Source organism: Nilaparvata lugens, chromosome 11 (genome assembly GCF_014356525.2).
Source record: "Nilaparvata lugens isolate BPH chromosome 11, ASM1435652v1, whole genome shotgun sequence".
In the NCBI taxonomy this organism is placed as follows: domain Eukaryota; kingdom Metazoa; phylum Arthropoda; class Insecta; order Hemiptera; family Delphacidae; genus Nilaparvata; species Nilaparvata lugens.
Window position 1 is genome coordinate 19,025,872 of NC_052514.1, and position 8,860 is coordinate 19,034,731.

Sequence of the window (8,860 nt, forward strand, 5' to 3'; positions counted from 1 at the left end):
GCAAAAAAAAAAAAATGAACAGATTCAATCTCCTTTAATGTCCTTATTCTAATCCTCTTATTGTCTCATCCTCCAATTCCTTCTCCCATACTACCTATACTCTTCCTTCTTCTTACGTCTTAAGATACTTCTTCCTTTTTCTTATCACTTTTGATTTCAATATCTCTATTCCTTCACTCTTATTTTGAGCGTTTATATAATTATTTCTCTGGTCGCAGTTACAATATTACTAGAGAAGTTTCTTCAGATAGATTAAATGTACGGTTTATAATTATTGTAATCTTCTTCTATACCACTATTTCATTCATGATTTCTTCCTCTTCTCTCTGTTCCTTCCTGTCAACCTTCTCAGTTCTCCTTCTTCATTCATTTATCTTATCCACTTTCCTCAAGCAAAGCTCCATATTCTCCTTCATTCTCATCTCCTCTTTATCTCCGCTTGAACTTAACGTCTTATTTTATCTCTTCTTTTTAGCATCCTATCCCATCTTCTATCCTATCTCATATATGCTTTGTATCTCTACTTCCCACATTACCATAATCACCATCAAAATTATAACTGCGGAAGCCGTTTGCAGAAAGCGCGCACTGGAATTTATAATAAATATAATATTGTTGAGTTGGGTCAGCCACACCCAACAATAACAAGAAGCGGCGACAAAGAGGTCCTAAATCAGAGCCAGTGAGAGTGAGAGTGAGAGTGACAGTAGGAGATCAGTGAAAGGCATCCGCCGCCACTGGACTATTACACAGCAGAAGCCGAGCTGTGCCTTGTTCAATGTGGATGTGGACACGTAACATGACTGTAACATCCCTCAACGGTCGGTTAATCTTCTGAAGAGTTCAATTAATCAGTTTAGAATCTTTAATTAATGTAGGCCCAAATCCAAATTCTATATGTTGGATTACAATGTTATATTCCAGCTTATAATTACCAACAATTTAGCTAATCATCCAATGAAGTATTAACTGGGGGTTTATGAAACATCATAAAGTTATGATGCGATTTGGTTGAAGTCCTGGCTTTGAATTTCGGCTTGATTTGGTGCCTGATGGTGCTTGCTTAGATTCCCTAGTTCATAATTAAAATTAATATTATAGCTGACTTATAATCAAGGAGCTTTACAAAGTATGAAACAGAGAATCATTCAACAGTGAGGAGATGAAATACGATTTTAGTGTGGTAGTATGATATTGAGGTGTTAGTAATAATAAATGGCGACGTTTGGCCGTTTAAACGTCTATTTTTGAAAAAGAATATCCAAAGATGTCATCCCAACTTGGTAAAGAGAGAAAGTATGGGGGATAGAATAAAATCTTGTGATAGACTGTATCTCCTATAACACGATAGGAGACGTGCAACTTGAACACTGAACAGTGTTCACGTTTTTTTGTCGAAGTATACATTGAGTCAAATGGTGTCTTTCACATGGTGACTCCTATCCAGGAACCTCCTTTTGTCACGTCTTTTCCCCTCGAGGCAAGCAGAAACCGGCTTGGATCGAGATACTAGCGGACAAATCGTCGCTTTCACATGGTAATTCTACGTCTCTCCGGTCACCACTTTTTCTCAAAAACTATCTTTCTTGAAAATGAAGATAGAAAGATTCTGTTTTCGGATTTGGATTCAGCGACCCCAAATTATTTAAAGCGTAAGTCCCGTTTTCTAAAATATCCGAAAACAAGGAAGTTATGGCTGTTTTAAATAAAGCTTTCTATTATCATATAATACGGTGAAAACGAACAGGTACTGTACTATACAGTACGTATGTATTGTAGCTATTATAATACAACTTACACTGTATTCGTGTAGGAAATTTGGTAGGATATTTATCTTGATTTCTGAAAATACCCCAAAATAAGAGAGTAAGATAACTTTGAAAAACTAAAGTTTTCCTGCCGATTGAAGAAACATTAAAAATTAGTCTAAGACATATTATGTCTATGACTAAAAACGTGTAACAAATATCAGATCACTATTCAAGCTATCAAGCTTTTCATAAATTTATTTGTCTCCTCATGGCAGAGGGTTTGCGCCCAACGTTTTCACTTGAACATTTCTGTGATTAAATTGTGATAGAACACATTATCGTATTGATCTTCTAAATCCAGTTACATAAGTACATCGATTTTCGTAAAATTGATTTTTTACCGTTCCTATGAATTCTTTATACAGGTTCAGCACAAATTCTTAAATAACATTATGTTTGATTCAACAGAATTCATAAGGACGACAAAACATCGAACAACAAACAAACGCTTTCTGAGTAACTGGCTTTAACAAAGCATGGCTTCACGAAATACAGTACGATAATTTAGAATAGTTGGTACAATAGTTATGCTTTTCAGACATCAGTTTCACTTGGAATGGCAAGACATTTTCTATTCTTTCAATTCCTATTATTACCATAGATCGATTCAGATCAGCACAATGTTTATACTGTATGTTCATAATAGATTTTTCTGATTGTTAAAAAGAAATAGTCAATAATTGCTGGGAATTTAAAGTGATATTCAACGATTTGAACCTGATAAATTGGATTGTTGAATGACAATTGAAATTCAGTGAATTTTACTGTACAACATTCCTTTTCCTCCTATTTTATTGGGTGATGAGTGGAGATGATTTATGATATCATATTTGGATTCATCTTTTCATAGTTCAATATTTTTTTGGAAAACTAGAACTTTTAAAAATTAAAAATGTTTATGCTTAAACTTCTCAGGTGTTCAAAAACTTCTTGAAACCTTTGCCTGTCCCTTTGTGAGGCAGGAGTATTATTATCTTAGTACGTACTATATAATCATATGATAATGGAAAGCTATATTAGCTATAACTCCCTTGTTTTCGGGTATTTTTGAAAATGGGACTTACGCTTTAAAGAATTTGGGGTCGCTGAATCCAAATACGAAATCATAAATCTTCTATCTATATTTTTAAGGAAGTTAGACTTTGAGAAAAAGTGATGAGTCATACTTTGAGCAAACGTCGTCTACTTGTTAGATCTGTCGGCTTATTCGTAAGATCCCCATGTGAAAGCACAGGAGAGCTGCAAAATATGAAATATGATCTTGAGTAATATGATCTTCCAGGAGCGAGGACTCTGCCGTGTGAAAGTGGCCTATGGAGAAGGATTGTCTAGTAGAAGGGGGAAGAAGAGGTGTAGAAACTATATAGTGGATGGAGCAGAGAATCAACAACATGAAAATTCAAATGAAGAATAAAAACCAATTAGTCAACATATAACAGATAAAGTTGAGGGAAAAATAACAAGAAATCGTAAAAGGAATGAGTAGTGATAAGTAGATGAAAAGAGAAAACAATATTTATATTAAGAAAAATAATAATGAAGACGGATGGAAGGAGGCTAAAGAAGTAAAACAGATTAAGTAGAAGTAGAAGAGTTACAAGAAGTGGAAGAGGCAGAAATATGGAAATCGACAGAAGGCAGAGCAGAAGGAGCAGGCATGGTGAAAGAAAAAGCAGAAAAGGTAGTGGAGATTCAGACAAACGTTTAGTGATAGTGAGAAATAAAAATATCTGTAACATTTTTTATGAAAGCTAACTATTTTTAATGTATTCTACTAAGTATATACTGAAGAATAATTTCATTCAACGATCGATATGAATCGTAGGTGTGATTTGATGATGTTGATGGTAGTAACAAAAATAATAATTGATATTGGGTTGTGGATTCTATATATCTACTTGAATGAAGGAGAGGGGCGGAGAATGAGATGAAGAAATAAGAGGAGAAAATTATGAGTCGTCGAAATAATTTAGTGGGACGGGTGTCGTCTCGGCAGGTTGGTCCAGTTCTAACAATGCCTGCAGGTGATTGTCACATGCTGTCAGACCAATTTTAATTATTGCTTTACAACTTAGCTCATGTTATTTACAACTTATAGATGTTACATTGCGACTCGTTTGCCCAATTTCCTGGACGCGAAAAGAGAGTGGAATGAATTAGTTTTGCTGAATTGTGTTGATGCGAATTATATTCATGAGATTGTTTGTCGTTCTTGTTAGTTGTACGAGTAATCATTCCAGGAAAAGCAGGGCAGACGAATAGTATAAGGAATGTTCGAATTTTGAGTGGCTTAGGCATTGGGTATCAAACAATTTTTCCCTGTAATAAATCATCATTTCTATTTTGTAGAATACTGTCTCACAATCCATGGTAGATGTTAGTCTTCTGGTTTTGTCGATAACAAATTAGTTTCGACATTGGCAACCGTTCACGCTCCTGAACACTATGACCTGCACTAAGTAGACTAACTGACTAACAGACAGTCGTAAATGTGCAGGCGACCGGAAAATAATTGAAACTTTTTATTGAAAAAATAAAATACAATATTTGCATAAATAAATCAATACAATTTCAACATTGAATGCCCTAAAGGTATTCCTGTATTGGGCATTAACAATATTTTTCAACTTAAACTCAATTATTCTTTGATGTTCATCTAGTCCTATTGATTGATGTTATATTTCAAATCGCTATTCTATTAATGATTAGCCTAGCATGTAGCCAGTACATGGCAAAATAAGATGTTGTAAAATGCAATCTTCTTATGTCCAGGAAACACAAAAAATTAGAATTTTTTATTATTTTGATAAATTTCACTGAAAAAATTTGTTTCAATTATCGAATTAGAATTAATCGATAAATATTAAGCAAAAATAAGTCCATGTCTATCCTCGGTAAACTCAGAAACTTCTTGAAAAATTCCGCTTCTTGAAGTTAATCAGCTCGGTAGTTCAGACGTGATGATGCGTCATTCGTGTATTTCCTATTCCCCTCATGTTACAGACAATTATCAATAAACTATATATTACAGAATGATTATTCACGAAAAATGTATATAATTGGATATTAATAAATGGAAATAAATGATTATCCACTAAGAAAGTTGATACTTTACTTTTCAATTTTCCCAACACAATAATTATTGTAACATACATAAATAAATAAATCTTATCTAATCTAACACATGAGTGTGAGCATAATAGCGACCTAGTTGGAACTAGTACTTCACTTTAAAAAGAATTCCAAAGAATCACTTTAATGCTTTCTCTTCAATGTGGGTTTCCTTAGTTGAAACAACTCTAAATTGGTTTCCAGAACAATGCAAGGTAGATGTTAGTCTTCTGGTTTTGTCGATAACAAATTAGTTTCGACATTGGCAACCGTTCACGCTCCTGAACACTATGACCTGCACTAAGTAGACTAACTGACTAACAGACAGTCGTAAATGTGCAGGCGACCGGAAAATAATTGAAACTTTTTATTGAAAAAATAAAATACAATATTTGCATAAATAAATCAATACAATTTCAACATTGAATGCCCTAAAGGTATTCCTGTATTGGGCATTAACAATATTTTTCAACTTAAACTCAATTATTCTTTGATGTTCATCTAGTCCTATTGATTGATGTTATATTTCAAATCGCTATTCTATTAATGATTAGCCTAGCATGTAGCCAGTACATGGCAAAATAAGATGTTGTAAAATGCAATCTTCTTATGTCCAGGAAACACAAAAAATTAGAATTTTTTATTATTTTGATAAATTTCACTGAAAAAATTTGTTTCAATTATCGAATTAGAATTAATCGATAAATATTAAGCAAAAATAAGTCCATGTCTATCCTCGGTAAACTCAGAAACTTCTTGAAAAATTCCGCTTCTTGAAGTTAATCAGCTCGGTAGTTCAGACGTGATGATGCGTCATTCGTGTATTTCCTATTCCCCTCATGTTACAGACAATTATCAATAAACTATATATTACAGAATGATTATTCACGAAAAATGTATATAATTGGATATTAATAAATGGAAATAAATGATTATCCACTAAGAAAGTTGATACTTTACTTTTCAATTTTCCCAACACAATAATTATTGTAACATACATAAATAAATAAATCTTATCTAATCTAACACATGAGTGTGAGCATAATAGCGACCTAGTTGGAACTAGTACTTCACTTTAAAAAGAATTCCAAAGAATCACTTTAATGCTTTCTCTTCAATGTGGGTTTCCTTAGTTGAAACAACTCTAAATTGGTTTCCAGAACAATGCAATAGGTGATAATATAAAGCTTCATTTCTCCAATAAGGGCGGTGATTTTATTATTGCAAATGTTACGGTAACATAAAATATCCATTCCGAAGTAGAAACACGCGTGTACTCCACAGTTCACATACATTCTCATTTCTACTTGAATAGTATTATTGGAAAATTCTGTGTCAATAGAATTATTCAAGTGAGAGAAAACATATTCTAGATTTTCCACTAGGTATAGCCGTTTGCTTTCCTCAATTATTTCCAAGAATGTAAGTACGGAATGCTTTTTTGAGATATCCTCTGTATCCTTCAACGTTGACATGTTCATCACAGTGACAGGCTCTAAACGATTTTTTCCTTGATTTGTTGCTCCAGAAATTTGCTGGCTTGAGAAGAAAATACTGTCGATAAAGTTAAGCAGCACCCGATATACCTTGTACGGTTTAACTGGTGTCAATTAAAAAGACTGGATTCTAAGCTGTACATCTGTTTTTGTTACAACGATTAGGCTGAAATGTTAGAATTTATTGTTTCACATATTTCTGATTGACAGTAATCTCGATTATGTCATTCTGAAGTGATCCAATTTTATGGTCTGCAGACATAGGCCTATAGTTATTTTTATTACCTGGAGGTTTCGTTTATGGTTAACAAAATACATGATACAGTATCGTGTTTCAGTCTTTTTATTGATTTCCAAAGTATACCGTATTCTACGTTTTGGGAAGAGACAAGATTATTGAGAATCATAATTTCTTGTCAAGAGTAGGATAGAGAACTGTGGCATAATTTTTTTCATTTCCTTCTTTCATGTCTCTATGTCTATATCCACACTTATTACCAAACCAACAAAGTTATGCCAGTTACAGACACATTGATTTTTGGACGTACGATTTTTTGCCGTTCTTATAACTTCTATTAGATTGAACAGATTCTGTTTGTCAAGTATCGTTTAATCTGGCACAATTCATTAGGACGGCAAAAAATCGAACGACCAAAAATCAATGTGTGTGCATTAGACTTCCTCTATTAATCAATCACTCAAGCAGATTCGAAATAAAGTATCTGTCAAACTCTGCAAGAAAATAATTCATTTATGAAACCTTAGAAATTTATTTGACTGATAAATTTAAGAAGCTTCAATACTAGACGCGCTCTTTAGATGATTGGCTCACTTCTCCAGGATTATTTGCCTTTCTGCTTTATGCTCCAAGTAATACTTTGTATTAATGAATGAGTTTCGACTTTCCGCGAAACGATAGTTTTGTATGCATGAAATTACCCATACCGTATCTATATTTATAATTCCTATATCTACCGGCATGTAATATTTCCTATATCCTGGTGTAATTTTATTTAAATTATTTTTATACAGTTGAAAATATATCAAATTCTGCATCTATCATTAAATTGAACTTATTTACATACAAGCAAACTATCATTGTGGTGTTCATTTGATTTTGTACTCTTTTATTCTAGAGAGAGCTCTGTCATTCGTTCCTTTTAGTACAGTATAATCAAGTCCGAATTATGTTATATTCTTCAAATTCATATTGATATTATAATATTATTCTCTAGACAGCAGTGAAAAATCATGAATGAATGTAAAATTTCAATCATTATTTTATTAAAAGTTTCTTAATTGCTTTCCTCTTTCACTCTATATGTCTTATTTCTCTCTCACTGTAACACATGCATACACGCATTACTCTTGCATATCTGTATCTGCGTCTTCCCTATATACATTCCTTATCTCCCGCCATCTCACCTAGTTAACCAGAAGTGATAATTGATTCTCGGTCATCGACAAATCATCCATTACGAAATGAGTTCAACTTGGAAGATCGATGTTCTCCTGCTAATGTAAACAGGACACATTTCCATAGGTATGTATTCCATAACTATCGTCACCGACTGTGTTCAGCCATCTCATACAGGAAACATGAAACGAACTACTTTTCAATATATTATTGCTGTCTCTTATCGATTAAGTAGTGATAAATAGTCTGATAATTATAAGATACTTCCCTTTTGATTTATTGGCTTCATATATAGAAATGTATGAGACTGTATTAAGTTGGACCAATAAATATCATCCAACCTATACGATCCTTGTAATCAATTATTAACCCACATAACCCACATAATACCGGCCAATTATTGAAAAATACTATCAAATACTGTAGCATGATAAAGGAGAAGGAGGTTGCCCATTGTGATATAATTGTGTAACAGCATGTCTCATAATGACAAATTTATTAATTATTCAGCATTAACATTTTTGTTGCTGGTTTGAAATGTTTGAGATTGAAAAGATTTTGTGATGTTGTGTGCTATCCGTGCTATTTATATGTCATTTAATCGTCATTAATTCCCAACACAATAAATAATATTGGTAAAAATAGAAAGAAAAATAAAAATCTCAGTACCCTTTTTGAATTATTTAATCACAACATGTTTCGGACATTGATGAAAGGGCATCAATGTCGGAAACATGTTGTGATTAAATAATTCAAAAAGGGTACTGAGATTTTTATTTTTCTTTCTATTTTTATTACAAGTAGCCCTATACAGAAAAGAGATAAATAATATTGGTAATTCAGCCAACGGTACTCTATTTCATGATATTTCAGTTTATTGCATTACTATCATGAATATTTTCTAAATTATAGTTAATTAAATTTACAATAATATTTTGTTATTGATTGATGCTTAACTCCATGAACTCGTTGACACCAGTGTACTGATGGTGTAGTGGGCCTATTATATATACAGAGCTACCGTA